Source organism: Eublepharis macularius, chromosome 13 (assembly GCF_028583425.1).
Source record: "Eublepharis macularius isolate TG4126 chromosome 13, MPM_Emac_v1.0, whole genome shotgun sequence".
Lineage (NCBI taxonomy): Eukaryota > Metazoa > Chordata > Lepidosauria > Squamata > Eublepharidae > Eublepharis > Eublepharis macularius.
In genome coordinates, this window is record NC_072802.1 from 17,936,419 (window position 1) to 17,959,356 (window position 22,938).

Below are 22,938 nucleotides of genomic sequence, written 5' to 3' on the forward strand. Positions count from 1 at the left end.
GAGATGGGACACTTTTTACCCAGGCGGTTGGCAACCCTAATGTTGGGCCCTCACAGATATAACACCACCCTTCACCATTCAGCTGCCATTAATTGTGTGCAGAGTAGAGTGTAGGGAACTGATGCCCTTGTATGGCTGCAGCCATCCCTGTTCTCTAGACAGTTCCTAATTCTTAAAATTGTCTGTGCCCATCATGGACCTTTGAGGATTCAGTTTATAACAACTGCCAGGTCTCACAAAAGCCATCTGCCAGTGACTGTCATCTGTACAACAATCTAACACTCACTTGTGGCTTAAAATAAAAACCCAGCTGAAATGACATCCCTGTCACATTTCTGGCAAAAAGCTGGCAACCATTGTCTTGCCAAGAATCTGCAACTGCAATACTGAAGGAGTTTCTTAGTTGGCTGTGAGTTGCAGACATTTCATTAGTAACTAAGGAAGCGAGAAAATCTTATTTGGGGAAAAACACAAAACCAAGTGCGTTGGCGGGGGGGGGGGGAGCATGTTACAGAATTTTCCTGACCCCCTTGGAGTATCCTCGGAATAAACGTGTTATGAACAACATTGCCTTCCTGTGCGTGTCTGTCTTGCTTTCCTTCCCAGATTGTCATTTAAGTCAACTGCAAGGAGGGGGGGGAAGCTTTTGAGGCCTTCCTGGAATTCAAGAGGACAGTGGTGAGGCAGAGAAACCAGTGCCAGCCAAGAGATGAGAACTTTTGATAAGAAGCAAAAATATCACAGCAGCTTCTGACATGGGACACCATACTGAGAGAATACAGCAATGAAGTTTTTCTCTTGCCCTCCGTGGATCTGAGGCACCATACAGCCCCCCCCCCCCAATATAATTCTCACGGCAACCCTTGTCAGGCTCCAAGCTGGGGTGGGAAGAATCTGGGACGGGGGGGGGGGGCTCCAGGTTGGCCTCACTTTCCAGCTATGCTCTGGGTAGGGTTGCCCCCTCCAGGCTGTGAAAATCCTGGAGATTTGGGGGATGGGGCCTGGACAGGGCAGTGTTTGGGGAGGGGAGGGATTTTAGCAGGGTGTAAGGTCATAGAGATCTCATCCCAAATCAGCCATTTTCTCCAGGGGAACTGATTTCTGTTGCCTGGGAATCAGTTGTAATTCCGGGAGATCTTCAGCCACCACCTGGAGGCTGGCAACCCTGCTCTGGGTTGGCCTCAGAAATGAGAGAGGAGGGGGGGGTCTACGTAGGGTTCCCAGGTGCCCACCAGTGGCGGGAAAACTCGCAGAGTTGCCAGATCCAGGTTAGTAAATTGCTGGAGATTTTGGAGGTGGAGCCTGGAGAGGGTGGGGTTTGAGGAGGGGTATAATGACATAGACTTCACCCTTCTGAGCAGCCATTTTCTCCAGAGGAACTGGTCTCTGTTGCTTGAGGATGAGTTGTAATTCCAGGAGATCTCCAGCTACCACCTGGTGGCTGGCAAGCCTACTCTCAGGGCTCCTGCGCTTCGTTTGGGCCTAGGGAGCCAGGTCCCTTTAGTCCCCCAGCAGGGGGACTGGGAACGTGGCACTCACCCTCCACAGCGATCGACATCCCTTCTCTCATGCGCTCCTGGCGTGCGTGATGGCGTCACTTCCGGGAAGTGATGTCATCATGCAGGTCAAAGGGCGGCCCAGCATGCGTTCCCGCACTCGCTGAAGGCCTGAATCACACACACACACACCGTGGGCCTGATTCAGCCCGAAACAGGCCCATTGCAGGGCGGGGTGTGTGCTGTGGCGGGGTGTGGGGGTGCACCATGCTGCCCGGGGGGGCACTGCGCTGCCCGGGGGCACGCCCCCCTCCTGGCCAGGTAAGTGGGGTCAGGGGAAAGGAGGTGGGAACAGGGGATCCCCTGCCCCGGGTGGGGGATTGGCAGCCCTCTTTGTTCCCCAAATGGGCAGAATCAGCCCCGTATGAAGCGCGGGAGCGCGCTTGCAGCTGGCGTGGTGATGGCACTTCCGGAAGTGCATGCGTGAAGAAGACCTCGCCCGGCGGGAGGGTATAGGGACCTGGCAACACTAGCGCCCTAATCTCTCTCTCCCTCTGCTAGGCAGACAGGATGCTTGCACTCACTGGCTTGTCTCTCTCTCTCTCTCTCTCTCTCTCTCTCTCTCTCGCTGCCACACCTCTGTCTCCTAACTACTACTCATTGGCCTTCCTGTGATGCCTGCCCTCCCTGGGCCCTCCCTGGTGAGTAATGTCCGCCCCCTCTGGGCTTCACACTGTCTCTGGCATCCCCATCCCCTTCCCTGGGTAATTGCCAGCTGAGCTGGCCTCTTGTGGAGCCTTCTCTGGCTTCCCCTTGTTCTCGGCCTCTCCCCTGAGGTGGCCTGCCCTCATTCAGAGTGGGATGGGCTAGGCCTCACCAGGCCCTGTTATGCTGCAGCCGCCTGGGTGGGGCGTGCAGCTCTGCCCCCAACTGGGCCTGTGGCCTCTGTAGGCCTTGATGCCACTCCTGTGGTCTTCAAAAGCCTTGCCGCCATTCTCTGGGTCGCATCGGGCCTCATGGTAGCATTGGCGGCCTCCAGGGGTCCTGCCACTTCTCCCCAGGCTGCTGCAGGCTGTGCCACTATGCCGGTGGCCTCCTCAGGCTTACAAGGTAAGTCCGGGGGCTTCCCATCATCCTTGGACAACCCTGCAGGGCATTCTACAGAAAAAGTAATTAGCTTTGAGGAAGCAGGGACTGGAACCCAGCTCTTCCTTAGCATGGCACGTTAAACCACTAGGGTTGCCAGGTCCCCCGACTACCCTGGCAGGAGATCAGGGGCCTGGCAGTTACCTTGCTGCATTCCTGTGTTTGTGCATGTGCGCGCGCACGTGCATGCTCCCAGGTTTGCACAATGATGTCACTTTCAGGAAGTGATGTAATCGCACTGGTCAAAGGACAGACTGGGAGCGCTCCCATGCTCTCCAGGGGGCTGAATCGGCCTGCTATAGGGTGCAATTTGGCTTGAATCAGGCCACTGTGGGCATGGGAACATGCTATGCTACCCAGATGCACACCCCAGGAAGCGTGCCCCCCTGCCAGCCTGGTAAGGGAGGGTGGTGGGAAGGTGGGAGCAGGGGATCCCCCACCCCAGGTGGGGGAATGGCACTCCTATTAACCACTGTCCCTCCATCCCCTGCTGCCACCCTCCCCTGCTTACCTGGCTGGCAGGGAGGCATGATTCCCAGGGCCACCCCCGGGCAGTGCAGCATGCTCCTGGGTGGCGCGGCACACTCCCATGCCCTTAGTGGCCTGATTCGGGCCAAATTGCCCCCCAGAGCAGGCCAATTCATCCCCTTGGTGAGCGTGGGAGCGCTCCCAGGCTGTCTTCTGATGATGTCACTTCATCGTTCGTGCAAACACAAACACAGGAATGCAGCAAGGTAAGCGCCAGGCTCCTGATCTCCTGCCGGGGGGCCTGGCCACCGTAACCCACACTACCCTTCTAGAAGAAAGTAGAGATTAGGGAGCTGCTGGCTGTCAACTTTCCCCTGGGATTGTAGTGCTTCTGCACTATGAGAAAAGGAAAATGTTTGGGATTTTTGCAGATTGGCTTAGGGAGGAGCCCAGGAAAGGGGCTGAGGCCTCTTGGGAAATAATCCAGCATGTGTTCTATAAACAGATGAAAACACTTTAGTTCTACCAGGCGTTTGGGGCTTAGCGAGAATTCTGTTTTTGCTTTAGAACTTTTTTTTGCTATATTATTTCTATTGGGTTGCTTTCATGTTTTGTACTATTTGTGATACATATTTTATAAGTTGTGGTAAATAGTTTTGTGCAGGGGTCATTCTGTAGAAAAAGAGCTGGAGGAATTTATCAGCATAACTCATTAGCATATGCCACGCCCCTTGCCAGCACTGGCAATGTGTCATTAGCATAACTGATTTGCATATGCCACATCCCCTGACATCACCTATCCTGGCTGTTTTGGACCCAATCCTGGCCATTCAGGGCTGAAATTGGGCCCAAAATGGCAAAAAGGGGCTGAAAATGGCTGAAAAGGGGCCCAAAATGGTCAGGATTGGGCTGCTGCTGAGCAGGAGAGTGATCCACCACCCGTCAGAGGCCAGATCCGGGCCGTTTCGGCCCCAATCCAGGCTGAAACGGGCCCAAAATGGCCGAGAGTCGGGTGGGCGGGGCCACAATGACATGTGACCTCTTTGGGGAACTGCCGGAACTGAGTTCCTGCGCGTTCCCCCTCGAAATGAGCCCTGGTTTTGTGAGCAGTTTTCTGTAAATACTGCAAATGACTAAATGTCTCACTAGATTTTAAATGGTCTCCTGTTTTGTGGATAGCTTTTATGCTGCTTGTATTTTTATAGGTTGTTTTTTAATGGCTTATGTTTTTTAAGTTTATTTTTTCATTTTCTTAACAAATATAACATTTTCATAACATCAAATATAACATATAATAACTTTTAAAAAAGAGGTACATTGTCATTGTCCATTTTCATTTATGAATGAGTGTTTTAGTCTTTGTAACATTCTGAAGAGTGGTCAGATTACTGAATAGGTCCTTTGTTGTGGCTCTTCAAAGGACAAGGTGTTGTGATGTATTGTTATAACTTAATCTGTTTATTTGTTTAAGAAAGTTATGGTTGGTGGGCCATTGTGTCTTCGTAAACAGTATTTGTGTAATCTATGGCTTATGTATTTAATTGTAAGCTGCCTCTCTCAAGACTGTGAAGAGGAAGTGTAGAAATATTATAAATAAATATAAATATATAAATAAATGTGCTCGAGCAACAAAGCTGACCAATGGCAGGTTTTGATCCAATCAAAAGAAACCCATCTTCATACAATATACCACTGCTCCAGGGTGTAGTAAAGGTTGCTATATTAGACTGCTTAAAAAAAAATAGGCAGAGGGGTCTATCCTTGAGCATTAGCTCAGAACGCCAAAAGACAAATCCCCAAACCAGAAGTTCAAAAGTAATATTACCTACAAGCACCAGATGTCGGAGGTAATCTTCTGTAAGGTATCTGTCTTGTTGCTGATAGATACTAGATTATTTTTTTGCTTCATTTATACCCACATTTCTCACCAATCTGGACCCAAAGCAGCTTACAGCATTGTCCTCTCCTCCACTACACAACAACCCTGTAAAGAAGGTTATTCTGAGAGTGTGTCAGCGGCCGAAGGTCACCCAGCGAGCTTCCATAGCAGAGTGGGGATTTGAATTTGGGTCTCCCAGATTCTAGTCTGACACTCTAACCACTACATCACACTGACGCCTGGAACCAACTCAATGCAGCCAATATGATTTCTTTTTGATTTCATGTCTTGTTGTTGGGTTGTGTCTTGAAGATCTGCTCCACGGACAGTGGTGTTTTCTTCCCTCATAAAAAGCTTTCCCCTTCTTACATAGGAAGGTAAGCTCCTTGGGTAAGGGGAAAGCACATCCTTAGCAGAATTGTCATTGGTTTTGATCCACCTCATTTGGGGGGCTGTAAATAATTCTTTTGTTCCTTTAGTCTCTTACACATGGGTTGTTTGTCCTGGACTGGACGTTCTTAGGAAACGGCTTGTGAGCCTGCTTTCCCACAGCCTCCTGGTGTCTTTGTGCATCTCCTGGGTTTCCCCTCTCTTTCCTGCGATCGTTCACAAACCTCCTTTTCTGCAATTTTTTCGGGAAGACAAGTTTTTAGGTGACCCCTACAGGAATGAGAGAGTCTCAATCTTCATTTTCCCACCAATGCCGATGCCATTTTTTCCTGCCCTAGTCGTTTTCCTCCCACACTGAGATTTTTTAAAAAAGCAACTGATTATCATTTAAAACCGTTATAATGTTATAGCACTATTTCTATCAAGTTGTCTGAATTCCCAGCTTTTATTTTAAAACAAGTAATTCTCTGGCCCCTTTTATTGTGGAGATGTGCCTTTCCCGTTGTATCTCTACAACGAAAGAGGCTAGGGACTTACTTTTTTAAAACAAAAAATAGAAACTGGGAAGTGAGAGAACCTCACAGATTGCTATAACAGTATAATGCTAAAATGATATTCAATTGCTGATTTTTTAAAAACCCTGAAAAAGCCCCCAATGGTATGCAGGAGGGGGGATGGCTGCTGCTGCTGTGGGACTGAGACAAGAAAAATGCTGGGAAACTTTCCATGGGGGAGCCCCATTGCTGCTGTATCAGCAGCTGTATCAGCAGCTACACCTGTTATGGTGAAACCCTATGTGGAAAACACCTTTTCGGCACAACTGATACGCACAAAATGTATACATTTTTAGGGGGATCATTTGGCACAGGGGAACAGAAATGGTATGAGGGTGGGAAAGAATTGCAAATTCATTTCTCACAAGACAGAAGGCAGATTAAACTTGGTCTATTCAAACTCAGTCCAGGGGCTAGTAAACTCTGATCTCAAACCTAAGTGATCCGTGAGCTAGTCCAAAAGGTGAGCGCCCCCAACCCTGTATCTATGTACTATGTTCTTATTAAAATTATGCACAGGGTGGAGGAAGTGCATCGAGATAAAATATTTTCTCCCTCTTGTATAAAACTAGAACTCAGAGGCAACCGGTGATGTTGAAGGGCAATAGATTCAAGACAGGTGGGAGGAGATACTTTTTTGATCAGTGAGAAATTAAATTCTGAAATTCACTGAGAATGGTTGTGTTGATGGCCACAAGCACAGATGGCTTTAAACAGGGACGAGACAAACGTGTGGAGAAGAGATCCATCAGTGGCTACTCGCCATGATAACTGAAAGGAACCTCCATATACAGAGACAGTAAATGTAGGCGGCAACATCAAAGGAAGGTCTTGGTGTCTTTGTCCGGTGTGTTGGCCGTCCAGGGCAACTGGTTGGTTACTGTGTGAATACAAAGAATAATCAAGACTTAAAGAATCCCATAAGTCTATGGCATTTATCGAGCTGTCAGCATTGGACGATGAAGCGTAGCAGTCACGATGTCAAGCTGGATTCAAGACAACGCTGAATAAGGGTAGTTGGAGGGGCAACGAGCAACCGCCGGCCAATTCCCTCTTCGCTCGTTTCAGATTGTATGTAATATTCCAAGTTCTATCAATCCTACTCATGCTACGCAGCAGAAATCAGTATGTATCATTTGACCATGGAGCTGTATATTCTGAGGAAGTGGTCCCCCCTTTTTTGTGTTGGTTACTGTGTGAGACAAGATGGTGGACTAGGTGGACCACTGGTCTGATCCAGCAGGGCTCTTCTTATGTTCTGATATAATTAGCTTTCCCTGGAAATATTTCCTATGCCAGGCCCAAAACATCAAATCCTACTGGGGAAAAGATATCTGGCCTTGATATGGAGGTCACGTCTCTCCTTGGTGCTTTCCAATTCATGACATTATATTCAAATGTTTAAGTGAAGGAAGGAAGTTCGCACACCCCCTCATCTGGAAAACATTGCTGTGAGGGAGGAAGTGCGGGGAAAATCACAACAAAGGCTAGACTGTAGGATGCAGAGTCAGGGCTTGTGTTTGTGGTCATTTGCATCTGGTCGCCTAAGAAACAGCCTTGGGCCGATAAAAGCAAAGCCGTCACCCTTGCGAGCTTAAAAGGGAAATGTCCCCATGCCATGCTTGCTCATTGGACTTTCTAAAATGACCACAGACAATTGCCTGGGTCAAGAATGGAGTTACGAAACACTCAGCTATGCATGGCAGTAGTCACACAGGGCAGGGGGGGGGGGCTTAAGCTATTCGGTTAGCCAAGCCAAACATTTGCCGTGAAATGAATGCCGAGCATTGTAATGGGTTCCCTCCTCAATGGATGTTCTTTCCTGCCTTATTTCTCTGCTCCAGTCAATGGGGCAAAAAGAAGGGGTTTTGATTAGCTTCTGTATCTTACCCTGTGTGAGAACAGAGCAATAATCCAGTAGCACCTATAAGACTTAACAAAATTTGTGGTAGGGTATGAGCTGTCGTGAGCCACAGCTCACTTCTTCAGCTTTCTCACACAGATACGTGTGAGAACGTAGGAAAGAAAACCTGCCCGTGACAGAACTTGAGGGGAACATTTGTGCTTCCCTCCACCTCAAGAGGTTGGTTGCCCCAGTCATGACGGTTCTTTCTTCCTTTGGAAATTCTGCACTCGCTAGTGTAGAAAAAGGAAAGCAGATGGCAATAAAAAAGGGGGTCGGGACAGGTCTCCTTCCCCAGATGTCCCAAACATCTTCCCGAGGTCGGGTTACCAGGTTCAGGTTAGGAAACACCTAAAGATTTAAGAGTGAAGCCTGAGCATGGCTCCCTGTAGGGGAATTGATCTCTGTTGCCTAGAGAGAAGTTGTTATTTCAGAAGATCTCCAGGCCACACCGAGAGGTTGGCAACTCTACCCCGTGGGATTCTCAGTTAGCCCTGCACCTCTTGAATTCTGCATTGACTACTGAATTGATTGCAAAGGGGTAAGCAATCATTCTAATCCGTTGTCACAAAAAGAGAACAAAAGTTCAATGGCACTTCAAACACTAAAATTTGTTTTCTTTATATTTAAGTAAATATTGAAATAAATAAATAAAATCCATGTTGAAATAAAAGTTGTAACTCTTTAAAATGCCACTGGATTTTTGTTTTCTATGGAATTGAGGAAGTCCTAGGTTCAGGAGAAAAATTGGAAGAACAGACCCAGAGGTGCCAACCTCCAGGTGGGGCCCAGAGAGCTCCCAGAATTTCAACTGCTTTCCGGACTACAGAGATCAGTTCCCTTGGAGAAAATGGCAGCTTTGGAAGGTGGGCTGTATCCCCTCGTACCCTGCTGAGCTTCCTCCCCTCCCCCAAACCCTACCCTACTCTACCTTATCTGGGCTCCACCCTCTAATCTCCAGAAATTTCCCAAAGCTGGCAATCCTAACCCCATTGCTTTTATCCAGAGGAGTTAGCCGTGTTAGTTTGTAGTAGCAAAATAGTAAAGAGTCCAGTAGCACCTTTAAGACTAACCAACGTAATTGTAGCATAAGCTTTTGAGAGCCACAGCTCTCTTTGTCAGATGCATGGAGGATATGAAGAAACTGACCAGAGATATATAGGTGGTGAGAGGGGAGGGGGGAAAGGGTGCAGGGAGTGAGGGTCATGTAAATGTAAATAAGTGACAAGAAGTCATGAAAGAGGTGGAATGCACAATCCAGGCTGGGTGTGACCCCTCCCTTCCATGGCAGAACCTGAATAGAATGCCTGAAGACAGTTACTTTTGGTAATGAGATAACCATTCATAGTCTCTATTCAATCCAAGTCTGACTGGATCCGATTTACATATGAATTCCAATTCAGCAGTCTCAAGAGATTTTGTTTTTGAAATGTTTCTGTTGAACTATGGTGACCTTTAAGTCCTTGATGGAATGTCCTGGTAGATTGACGTGCTCTCCCACTGGTTTCTGGATGTTGCCATTTTTAATGTCAGATTTGTGTCCATTTTTTCTTTTGCTCAGAGATTGGCTGGTTTGTCCAATGTACAGAGCAAATGGCACATGAGAGCATATATCACATTGGAGGAAGAGCAGCTGTAAGAGCCAGAGACAGTGTCGTTGACGCCATTGGGTCCTGTAATCGTATTTCCTGGGTAGATATAAGGGCAGAGCTGGCATCTGGGTCTGTTGCAGGGCCTGGTACCTGTGCTGGTGACTCTGCTAGCCGATTCATGATTGTAAGTGAGAAGTCGTTTCAGGTTGGGGGGCTGTCTGTAGGCAAGGAGAGGTCTTCCACCCAGGGCTTGTGAAAGAGAGGCATCGTTTTCCAGGATGGACTGTAGATCACTGATGATACATTGGATGGGTTTGAGCTGGGAACTATAGGTGACAACCAGTGGTGTTCTGTTGTTAGTTCCTTTAGGTTTGTCCTGGAGCAGGCTGTTTCTGGGTACTAGTCTGGCCCTGTTGATTTGTTTCCTCACCTCATTTGGTGGGTACTGTAGCCCCCAAAATGCTTGTTGTAAATCTCTTAAGTAAGCGTCCCGATCAAGAGCATTGGAGCAGATATGATTGTAACGCAGGGCCAGATCTAGTGTGGCCGGCGCCCGGGGCAACCCTTGTCGGGCCTCGCGCGTGCGCACAGCGCGCACGCACTCCCAACGTGGCGTGATGGCGTCATTTTGGTGACATCATCACGCGGGCGCTGGAGGCAGTGTGCGGGGCTGGGAAGCTGCCCGCACCATTCGCTTCTCCGCAGGCGAATGGACGGGCGGCCTTGCAGCCCCCCGTGCTGTCTTTCGCATGCCCCACGGGACAGGGGGTGACCAGCTTGCCGCGCGCCCCCTGTCCTGCGGGGCAGGCAAAAGGCAGTGCGGGGGGCTGTGAGGCTGCCCACGCCATGCGCATGCCCTGCAGGACAGGGGGTGGCCGGCTGCCCCCTCTCCTGTGGGGCAAGTGAATGGCGTGGGCAGCTGTGCTGCCCTTTGCCTGCCCTGCAGGACAGGGGGTGCGCAGCAAGCAGGCTGCCCCCTGTCCCGCGGGGCAAGCGAAAGGCAGCGCGGCTGCCCATGCTGCCGCCTGCGCGCTCCAGCAGCTGGAAGCTGCTCCCGGCGCCCCCTCCCTGGTGGCGCCAGGGGCAGACTACCCCCTCTGCCCCCTACTCGATCCGGCCCTGTTGTAACGTAAGGCTTGGCTGTAGACAATCGACTGAGTGGTATGTTTAGGGTGGTAGCTGGAGGAATGTAGATATAAGTATCGAATGGGGGTGGGGGTGGGGGTGTTCCAATATAAGGTGGTATTTATCTGTCCATTATATAGTTGTACAGTAGTGTCCAGGAAGTGTACCTGTAGTGTAGAATGGTCCAGACTCAGGTTGATAGTAGGGTGAAAGTCCAGGAGTTTTGTGGTATGCTGGGTGCTGTTGCTTAAAAAAATACTTAAAAAAGAATTAATGCTCAGATTATTGCTAAAGAGAGTGCTGACATCTTGTGGCCAACAATAGGAAATTTGCAACAAGGTTTTCAGTGGTATTACCACACTTAGAACTGGGCTGCATTAAGAAAAGCAACTAAAAATTGAGTACTGAACAACCTTAAATTCAGGACCAAGAAACAATGAACTCTGCATTGTATATTAATTATTCAGATTAAGAAAATTGCATAAATTAACCTAAGATGTATAATTCTTTCGTATAGGAAAAGATAAATTGCTCTGCAGGGAACTGATGCTAAACCCCTTCCTAACGGCTGGTATTGTGGTCGGCTCTTCCTTACTCTATAATTTAGCAGAGTTGGCAACATTTCCAGGCCAATTTTCATAGCATTAAGGGTTATAAAACTTTCTTCACAAAGTGAAAGCTTGAGACTGTTACAGCTTCTTTGATTCAATAATACATTGATACAGCATTTACAGGGCCTGAAATTGTTGTTACCTTATTGCAACCAGCAACATCCTTCTAAGAAGAAAGGTTGTAGCTCAGTGGCAGAGAATCTGCTTTGCATGCTGAAGGTTCCAGGTTCAATCCTTGGCATCTCCAGTTAAAAGATACTAAACTGATGACAATTGGTCTCTAATAGCATCCCTCCGAGACTAGTCTGTAAGGAACTATTGAAACCAGCCCAAAGCACATACCCAGGGCTTTTTTTTCAGCTGGAACGCGCTGGAACAGAATTCTGGCACCTCTTGAAAATGGTCACATGGCCGGTGGTCCCGCCCCCTGATCTCCAGACAGAGGGGAGTTGAGATGGCCCTCCGTGCCACTGCGCAGAAGGCAATCCAAACTCCCCTCTGTCTGGAGATCAGGGGGCGGGACCACCGGCCATGTGACCATTTTTGCCGAGGGCAATTTAAACTTTAAAAAACTCCCCCGTTGATCCCGCTGATGCAAAGTGATGTCATTGTGCAGTCCTGAGTTCCACCACCTCTTTCCCCAGAAATAAAGCCCTGGTCATACCTGATACCGACTTCTGACATCTCAGCAAGATAGCATAGTATACTGTATCAAAGGCTGCAAACAAATCACGTAGGAGCAACAAAAAGGCATAGTCTTTGCCTATACATGCAGATGGAAACAGCTACAAGCTACCTGTAACACGTCCATCCTGAAATCTGACTGAAAGGGATCTAGCGCAGATGAGTTATCCAGGAAAGCATGAAGTTGTTCTGCCACTGCTCTCAACTTGCCATAAAATGGCAAATGATGATAATTGGCAGCATCATTTTTTTTGGTAAGGATAGTTTTTTTTAAGTATTGGGCAGATTAGTGCCTCTTTGACTGGCAGAAGGAAGGTGCCCTGCATCTGTGATTGGTTTATGATGGACGCCAAAGACTCTTTAATTTTATTTACTTCATTTATACCCCTCTGTTCTTCTCAATGGGGACCCAAGGTGGCTTACATAGTTCTCCTGTCCTCCATTTAATTCCCACAACAACCTTGTGATGTAGGTGAGGCTGAGAGTGTGTGACTGGCCAAAGGTCATCAAGCAAGCTTCCACGGCAGAGTGGGGATTCGAACCTGGGTCTCCCAGTCTGACACTTTAGCCACTACACTACACAGGCTCTTTACATGATCTCAGCAACCAGGAGATACAAGGATCCAGAGCACAAGTGATGGCCTTCACAGACCCCAAGATCTCGTCAACATCCATCGTGGTAAAGGTAGGTAAAGGTAGTCCCCTGTGCAAGCACCGAGTCATTACTTACCCATGGGGGGGGGGATGTCGCATCATGACGTTTTCTTGGCAGACTTTTTACGGGGTGGATTGCCATTCCCTTCCCCAGTCATCTACACTTTACCCCCAGGAAACTGGGGACTCATTTTACCAGTAACCAAGTGAAAATGGTTCATAAATGAACCAGACAGTCCATTAGACATCTCTTCTGCCTGAACTATGTTACAACCAGCATCCAAATCAAAATGTACTCAAAAGATTTTATCGGCAAGAAAATTTGCAAAAGTATCACGACTCATTACCTGCTCCTGAGACAACAGGAGCTCAGGTTTAAGATTCCTCAGATGATGAGGTACCTTAATCAGTTGGGATGGCCATGAACTAGCTGATGCAGCAGTAACATAGAAATAACATTTCTTTGCAGCTGTCACCATTGCTTCGTAGGTCTTCCAATGAGCTTTATATCAGTGGTCCCCAGCCCCTTTGGTATGGTGAGCCACAAGACCAAATGTACTTGGGACGGTAACCCACTTGCAAAAAGCAAAGCACGTGCAAATCAATAAAACGGCAAAATCCTGGGGCCCAGTTTCACAAGCTTTGTGACTCACCTCTGGGTTGGCATTCACAGGTTGGGAAACACTGCTCTATAGCATGCTCTGTTAGATTATGTACGAGTTTTTGGCCAGCATCACTTTAAATGTCTCTATTGGGCCAGGCAACCATTTTCAGCCAAAGTGACCATTTTGCTGTGCTGGGAAACAAATGTTGCTGTGCTGGGAAACAAAATTGTGTGTGTGTGTGTGTGTGTGTGTGAGAGAGAGAGAGAGAGAGAGAGAGAGAGTGCATCTTAGGCATCTCAGGGATTCACCATGGACTCAGCTGGTGGCCGCGTAGGTCTGGGAGGCCATGACAGGCATAAGCCATGCCTATTGCCTTCTCCTGTGCCTCTGGCTGCCAGGACTTTGGGTGGAGAGATCCGGTCTTGGGTGCCAAACAAGACTGGTCTGGAGAGCTGCTGTCAGCACATGTACTGGTAATTGCCTGCCCTACATGGTGCATCATGGAGTAACACAATACAAAATACGTCAGGCCACATTCCAAGGTACTGATCATCTATACTGTTGAGATACACATTATTGAAGAGGAACCACCAGGGCTTTTTTTCTGGGAAAAGAGGTGGTAGAACTCAGTGGGTTGCACTTGGAGAAAATAGTCACATGGCTGGTGGCCCCGCCCCCTGATCTCCAGACAGAGGGGAGTTTAGATTGCCCTCCGTGCCGCTTGGCAGCGCGGAGGGCAATCTCAACTCCCCTCTGTCTGGAGATCAGGGGGCGGGGCCACCAGCCATGTGACCATTTTCAAGAGGTTCCGGAACTCCATTCCACTGCATTCCAGCTGAAAAAAAGCCCTGGGAACCACTATGTCTCCATTATGCCAGTGTTTCTCAAAATGTGGTCCAGGGACATTTAGAGGACCACAAGTATCCCCTGGGGAGGGGATCCGTGAGTCCTTTGTAAGGACAGAAGACAAGTCCTTCTTGTACCATCCAGCTACCAAGAAAATGGAGCTCTCTCAGTTTTCTAGGAATGGGAGCAGGAACTCTCCACCTCAGGAAAGGGGGGCAGAACTGGCTTCCCTCTCTTTCAATGTGCTGGAGCTGCTTTCAATAGTCACCTACTTTCTGGAACACCTCAGAGCGCTAGTCAGAAAACAGCCTGATTGGTTCCCAGCAACCGATAGCAGACTGGGGACTCTAATCAATAGAATGGCACCAAGGAGAAATAGTTCTGATGCTAACTATGGATTGGATCTAGATTAAATTTTCTGCGAATGGAAGGTGGGGTAATGTCCACCAATTCCCTCTTCTTGCTGCAGACCTCTGATTTTCCTGTTGTGTTGTTCCTGTCCCTTAAGACAGCATTGCAGGGAGATCAGTGGGCTGCAGTGGGAGGGGGAGGCAGAAGTGTTCTGTTCAGCTGCCAGAAGTGCATTGTGTGAGTGGAAAATTTAATCCAGATCTAACACAACCATAGTTGCTTTAGGTATAAAATTGAACTGTTTTCCACACTATTTTCCAGTGAGTTAGAGAGCTCATTCTACGTCCATAGATCTGAATAGCCAATGGCATTTTTCAATTCCATACTGAAAGTTCTGTTAATGATAGGATGTTTTGGAGGTCTTTCATTCATACAGCCGTCATAAGTCGGAGGCGACTTGACAGCACATAACACACACACACTGAAAGTTCAGGTTTTGTGCAGGAATGGATTGGGCCTTTAATGTACCGAGAACGTTTCCAGTCAGCCACTGGCACCTCAAAGGAAGCTGACTTCTTGCAAAGCCCCATCCAATCGATTGAAATGGACTATAATGTGGGTCAGGAGTCAGGACCTTTCAAGGTGTGGCCCCTTGTAGACCATGGGCAGACAAGCCAAGATTATTTTTTACATTTGCTTTCAATGCATAGTTGATAAAGGTGTCAAAGTATTGTTCTGAGGATGCTAAATACTAAAGCCCCTACTGGACATACACAACTAGATACATGCATTTTGAAAAGGGCTGTCTGGTTTGGGAGAATTTGGGAAGGTGGGTCTATGCGTTTTTCGTCAACATGGGAGTCCTGAGGACACACCAAGATGGATTTAAAAGGGTAGGAATCAGAAGCCCTATTTGGAGCATTCCACCCCCAGCCCCTAATCTCTCTATGACCCAAACCCTTAGAAGACCTTAACTGATATCCAACGGCTCTGTTTAGCTTATATAGCCAGCAGCAGACTTTTGACTCTCCCCGCCAACTGGCACTCACAGGGTAAGAGTTGGGGTGTGCAAAATGAAACTCCCAAGCCAAAGACATACAGAGAAATTGCTGTTTCGAATCAGTACCTTGATTCTCTGGAATGGTGACACAAATCCAAGATGCTTAGAATAATGAAACTCTCCCCCCCCCTCCATTTTTTCCAGTGCTTACCAGCCAAGCAGCACAAACACCTGTTTTTCTTTGTATTGATTTCTCAGTGAACACTTATAACAAGTGTCTCCAGCTGTCTCAGGCAACTATTGTGCCTGCCTCACTGATAGATCATCCTGACAAGAAAAACAGTATTTATAAAGGGTTCAGCATACATTGTTTCAGCAAGCCTTACAGCAATCCTACTATATAAAAGGCAAACCATATTCCTGACAACTCACCTCCTACCCTGGTGTGCCTCTAGAGGGTACTGCTATGGAGGGAAGCCCAGACGAGGCAGCCTGTCTCTCCAGAGAGTGCACCGTGATGGGAAGCCCAGGCCAGGATCAGGTGTGGAGCAGGCGGCAATGCCTACCCCCTGACTTCACCCAGCTGGGATCAGGAGTGGAACAGATGGTGATACCTGCACCTGCCTTCACCCAGCTGGAATCAGGAGCAGAACAGGTGGTGATGCCTGTGCCTGCCTTCACCCAGCTGGAATCAGGAGTGGAACAGGTGGTGATGCCTGCGCATGCCTTCACCCAGCTGGGATCAGGTGTGGAACAGGTGGCAATGCCCACCCCCTTCACCTGGCTGAGATCAGTAGCAGAGCTGGTGGCAATGCCTACCCCCCTTTACCCGGCTGGGATCAGTAGTGGAGCTGGTGGCAATGCCCACCACCCTTTACCCGACTGGGATAAGTAGCGGAGCAGGTGGCAATGCCTGCCCGCCTGCCCTCCCCTTTCTAGAGCCTGTTGTATTTTTTCCCACAACAGGCTTTGTTACTAGTCAGTTATATTTTCCTATTTCAGAGGTTTAAAAGAATTGGGTTATGTAAATCCACCCACGGGTTTAATGGAGGGGTTGATAAACGGTAAAGGAACAAAGTCCCTCCCTTTTCAAAGTTTATGAGTTTAACCAGGGCTTTTTTTCAGCGGGAACGCGGTGGAACGGAGTTCTGGCACCTCTTGAAAATGGTCACATGGCCGGTGGCCCCGCCCCCTGATCTCCAGACAGAGGGGAGTTGAGATTGCCCTCTGCGCCTCTGGAGTGGCACAGAGGGCAATCTCAACTCCCCTCTGTCTGGAGATCAGGGGATGGGGCCACCAGCCATGTAACCATTTTCGCCAAGGGTGATTTAGAATTTTAAAAACTCCCCCCTTGTTCCAGCTGATCCAAAGTGACGTCATTGTGTGGTCCCGAGTTCCACCACTGAGTTCCACCACCTCTTTTCCCAGAAAAAAAGCCCTGAGTTTAACCATTATATAACACCACCTACAAATAGAAAGAAAAAAGGGGAAGTGTATATGAGTTTGCCTTGAGAGAACAGGAAATGTCATCAAGGGACAGAACTACCTTGTAGCAGTCAATACCTCCCAGCATAAAATTTGGTGAGAAATCCTACCCTTTGGAATGAACCCTTAATGTAGGTAGTGTCTGTCAGATGACTCATTGGCTGGTTCCACATCCTGTAGTTCAGCATCATGGAACTCTGAGGAAAGAAGAGTTCTGAGAGGTGCCAAGAATCTTCTCGAAATGATGCCCAGTTTCCTGTCTGAGATTGCTTTGAGTGAGATTGAGCCAGTTCCTTGGTGTCCCTGTTGATGATGGCAATCAGTCTGGGGTTTGCTGGTGTTACTATGTGAAGAAACTATTGATGAGTTCATTTTATACTTCCGGCTGTCAGACTGTTACGACCACCTTTAATCTTGTGTGCTGGGGAAAAGATCAGGCTAACCACAGAATGAAAAGTATCAAATTGCTGAAAACAGTGGTCCTGACTCAGTTTTGAACTTTTCTGTTGCTTTAGTAATGACAGGCCAAGTTCTGATAAAATTGTTGTGTTTTCTTCTCGTTGTCTGGTCATGCTTGCATGTCTGTTCTTTCACCACACTTGCGTGGTTTACTAAGAAATTAGCTTTATCTCCAGGTTGCCTCGTTCAGCATTCTAACCACTCAATGGGGGTGACATAGAAATTGGTTTGGCGCTGTTTTCTCTGTTGCCAAGGTTATGAAAGGAGACTGGCCGATCTCTCAGGAAATGGGAGGTATTTGTGTGTGGACCTTTTCATTATGCAGAGAAACGGCTGCTTAAGCCACAAGCCAAAGAAGTATTTGAGGCTCCATCCAGCCAATGAACGAATTATTTGCAACCTAAGCCTATGCAATCTTTACTCAGAAGAAAAGCCCATTCTGTTCCTTAAATTACACCAGCTTCCCAACTTTCTTCCATTGTGAAATTCATGATAGCATACAGACTATTCTAAAGGGGTCTCCCATCCAACATCCAGCCCTGTTTACCTTTGGCAAGAGTGCAGTTTCATGGTGATCTCCATCTCTGCCCCTGGCCCAAAGACTGCAATTTACCTGGGAGCGAGGTTCGACACATGCGACAGAGATTGACAGTTGCTCAGCAACTATTTAAGCTGAATTGTAATCACCTGGGGCTCCAATTCAGATTGAGATAATGTGGAAAGGCATTTCAGGGATTGAACCTTCCCCCCCCTGCTCATTTTGCTAAACAGCCCTTGTAGCTCCTTCAGGGAGGGGCATCTTTGCCTGTCTTTTTAAAATGCACTATAATAGCAGCTTGTTGGCGGGTGGGGGGAAGGTTGGTTTTCTTTCACAAAGCCATCGAGGTGAGGGAGTTAACTCCTCTCCCCTTCATGTGCAGCCTCAGTTTGAATGGGGGGACCCCTGCATTTATAACAGAACTGAAAAAGATGCTGGGAAGAGCCAGTCACATCTCTTTCAGTGGGCCTGCCAGCCTCCAGGTGGGTTCTGGAGATCTCCTAACCAGGACTATCATAGGGAAGCAGATAGAATGAGTACAGCCTTCAGGTCACGTGGGTACCCACTTTGGGTAATCCAGCGTGCAAAGAAAATAGCAGATCAAACTACCCGGGCCTATTTATTAACGTATAGGCAACGTGCCAACAATACAACTGGGATTTCTTGGGCCATGGATTATTCCCCCTTATCAGGGGAAGTAACCAAAATTATAAGGAGGAACTGGCACATTCTTTCAGATGTACCAGGATGTGACGCCTTACCACAAATTGGATACAGACGCACCAGGAATTTAAAAGACCTTTTGGTGCATTCCGATCTTAAAGCACCCTTAACTGGGGCGAACCTACCGCAGGGGCATTTCCCTGTGGACATTGCAGTGTTTGTACACTTTGCGTTGACCTTAAAACAATTAAATGTCCAACCATGGACCGCCCCCTACAATCAAGGGGGTTCTCCACTTGCACTAGTGCCAATGTAGTATACCTCCTGCAATGTAAATGTACCCTGTTGTATGTCGGCTGTACTACCCGACCGGTCCGTCAGCGCATTCAAGAACATGTCTCCCGTATTAAAACTTATAGTGAGGAGACGCCACTCTATTTACACTTTCGGAATGTGCATCAGGCTAGCAGGACGTTTAAATTCACGGTATTAGAAACCGTGCACGAACCAGGTCATTTAAATCGATTTCTTCTACAAGCTGAAAAAAGACGGATTTTTAGACTCCGCACTATGATCCCTCAGGGCTTGAACAATGATATTGAATACTCGGCCTTTTTATGATTTTCCAGCTCCTTCCTCCAATTCTTCTCCCCCTTGGCCTTTCTCCTTTTTTCTCCCCCCCCCCTTTTTTCTTTCCCTCCTTCCCCCCCTTCTTCCCCTTCCCTTCCCTTTCCTTTCCCCCCCTTCTTCCCTTTGTTTTCTTTCTCCTTCCCTTCCCTCCCCCCTTTCCTTTTTTCTCCCCTTTCCCCTCTGTCCCAAATAAATTAACTACTCAGATTAAATAGATTTTAATAAATTATTTATATAAAACATTTTTAAAAGTATTTATTACAAATATCACAATTAAAACTGGAAATTATTTATTGAATTATACATGAATTAATTCATATTGTACTTGATTTGATCAATTAAAATTAGGGCATTGTTGCCTTGAAAGTTTTTAGTATTAGGAACATATAGAGTCAGGAGTAGTAAATGGAGGGAGTATACCAATTAAGGTTTTGATTGAAGGTTTTTGTATAAAATTAACTTAAAGGCATCCTTATCCCACCTTATACCTACGATTGAGCTCATTGCAGATTAATGGATTCTTTGTGTCCACGCCGAATTGAAGCACTGGAAATATAATTGTAAGTAAGCTGTTATGAGAGTTTCTGTATTGTATAATTAGTACTCTATATACCTTGACTTGTTCATGATAAACTTGTAGACTTGGTGGCCTGATGAAGGAATTCTCTGAAACGAGCGAAGCGTGATAGGGCCGGCATAGCCCGTTGCCACGCTATTGTTCCGCTGCCCCGTGTCAACCTTATAATCAGCCCTGCTTTTCCTCGGCGGCATCACGGTTGCACGGCTTCGTGGTCAAGAAATCACGATCCACCAGCAGACTTTTTCAGCAGCTCAGCTTTCAATATATGCTTTTTGGGATCTGTATGGACCTTAAATAAGTGGATTTTTCCTATGAATCTCTCTGTCTATAGAAATTGTTATAGATGTGATTCTAATATTGAGATGTGATTTCACTGGTTTTTTCATTGTTCTTGTAAACTGAATTTTCATTGTGATGAATTGTTCTTTGGTGTACTATATATAAGAATTAGCACACTTCCTTTTTTGGTTTTCCTTGTGTTGGTTTCGGAGGAAGTAAAACACCCCCCCCCCCTTTTTTTTTCCTTAAGGAAGGGAGCTCAGCAGGTTATAATGCCGTAGAGTCCAAGACAGCCATTTTTTTCCAAGGAAACTTATCTCTATAGTTTGGAAATTAGTTGTAATTCCGGGAGACCTCCAGGCCTCACTTGGAGGAATCAACCCTAGTTCAAGGTATTCTTCAATACTGAATTTCAAAAATGAAAATTCAAAGGAGAGACAATGTGAGGACTCGGGAAAGCTGCATTCAAATTCCCATTCTGCTGTGAGGCTCACTCGGGCTACTTGCTCTGTCTGTCTGACTAATCTACATTGCAAGGTTGTTGCTGGGATAAAATGTTCTTCCTGTCCTGGTGATCCTGGGCTTGAGAGGCCCTTGCTTTACAGTCCTGGGAGATCTTACTTTCTTTTCTATAACATAGCTGCAAAAGGGGGACAGTAATTTGAAGTAGGAAAGTGTTGCATATCGTTCTGAGTCATAAACCGTTAAAAAATGTGCCCACCTCTTGCAAGCTGTGCACATGGAGTTTGCATGAGACCTCGAGAAGCAAGCTGGAGAGCGAATACCACAAAAGCTACACAGCCAACAAAGCGGAAAGGCGGATGAGTCACAGCACTGTTCGCTCTGTCAACTGTTGTTAACAGCAACAGTCTGACATCTGGTCAGCAAACTGATACAAAAGGGCTTTGGGTGGAATCCCTGAAATTCTGAGGCTGGGTTTGCCTCAGAGACCCACGATCCAGAGTTTAATTTGGAGAAGGGAATGCCAGAGATGAAGTTTGCTGAGAATGACGTTTCACAACTGGTTTACTTGTTATGGATTGCACAGGTTGGGTCTGGGGTCTCCACTCTGTGTAATCATCAGATGTGAATTGTGTGTTTGCTTCAATTTCTGTTCAGGAGATGACTGATTCATATTGAGATCACAGCTCATTTTGGGGAAGGGGCTTAACCCTGTAGTGCTTTCTCAATTGTAAACTGGTTCCATGGGTGCAACATGACCCACATGTATCACAGGGGTACATGTGGGTTTCCCCAATGTGTCAAATAGCATCTGCTGAACCACTTCAGATTCAGGTTGAGAATATGGCATGGTGGGAAGAGGAAGCCCCTTCTCCTTGCACGCCTTGGATCTCGATCGAGCACTGCATCAACGAGAACTGAGCAGAACTGAGACCCAGCCTGTGTATTCTGTAGTGTGTGAATCATCCCTTTTCGAAAATTGCCCTTTTCATGCCAAATGTGTGTAAGGGGGGCACTTTATGCCCCTGTTCCTGCAAAGAGCTTGGGGTGACACCAGGGCTTTTTTTCTGGGAAAAGAGGTGGTGGAACTCAGTGGGTTGCCCTCGGAGAAAATGGTCACATGGCCAAGAGGTTCCGGAACTCTGTTCCACTGCGTTCTGGCTGAAAAAAAGCCCTGGGTGACACATATATCAGTCCACTTCCTCACATCACACAGTTGCTCTGAAGTCACTCCAGCAAGTTATTTCTTTATTTGTTTAATACACTTCACTCTCCTAGCAATCTTGGTGGTCTCCCATGAAAACTGAACCACCACCCCCAATCTCAATGATCAAAAATCATTGAACCTGCTAAGAACACTTTAAAAAGTAGCATGAAAAAAATACTAAATGAAAACAGCCTACAGCTTGGTATTCCATATTAAAAGAAATGCACAATACATTTGCAGTGCATTTTCAATATTTTATCCTACTTGAAAATAGTAGGAATTGAGGAATAAACAGTCCCCAAGACCAGGAGAAAAATAAAACTTCTGCCTAGTGCTGAAGAATGAGCAAGTTAGCCTATAGGCAGAGGAACCAGGCATGTTATTTTTCATCAATGAGGTACCATAGCAAAAAAGACCCTTTTCTTAGTAGTTGCTTGTTTCAGTTCTGAAGGTGGGGAAAGATGGAACACAGCTTGCAGTGAAGGCCTTAAAGTCCTAAAGACCTTAAACTCCTGAAGACTTCAAAAACTCCGCCAGACTGATTACTCTGTAGAGAAAGGAAGGCACCCTGTGTATTCCTTAGACTTAGAAATCACATGTGCCTCAAGGTTGAAATGCAATTCTAAATCAATCTTTTTGCACGGTTAGTTTTTGATTCAGAAACCTGGCACGTGCACTTAAAAAAAATCATTTCCCCACATGCATGCAAGTACATTTAAAGTAGTTTTGTGTGTATCAAGGACAAAAGAAAAGGCGATAGATACAGCCAGGGCTTTTTTTTCAGTGGGAACGCGGTGGAACGGAGTTCTGGCGCCTCTTAAAAATGGTCACATCACATGGCTGGTGGCCCTGCCTCCTGATCTCCAGACAGAGGGGAGTTGAGATTGCTCTCTGGACCGTGGCGCGGAGGGCAATCTGTCTGGAGATCAGGGGGCGGGGCCACAACCATGTGACCATTTTCGCCGAGGGCAATTTAAACTTTAAAAAACTCCCCCGTTGTTCCCGCTGACCCAAAGTGACATCATGTGGTCTTGAGTTCCACCACTGAGTTCCACCACCTCTTTTCCCAGAAAAAAGCCCTAGATACAGCCACTCTCTAGATCCTCCCTCTTTAGTACCAAAGGGTACATTACAGAGGGTTGGATCCAACCAGCTTTTCCACTGTGAAAGATGGAGGAGGGAAGGGAACCCCTTTCACCAACCAAAAAGGCTTTGCTGAGGATTATGGGATCTGTCCTAGGCAAAAGCCATGTGGGGTGAAGGCTGTGGTAAGGAGCAAGATTGACCAAGATTGTAGTAAGGGGAAAGACGGAGCAATACAGTTGGTTGGA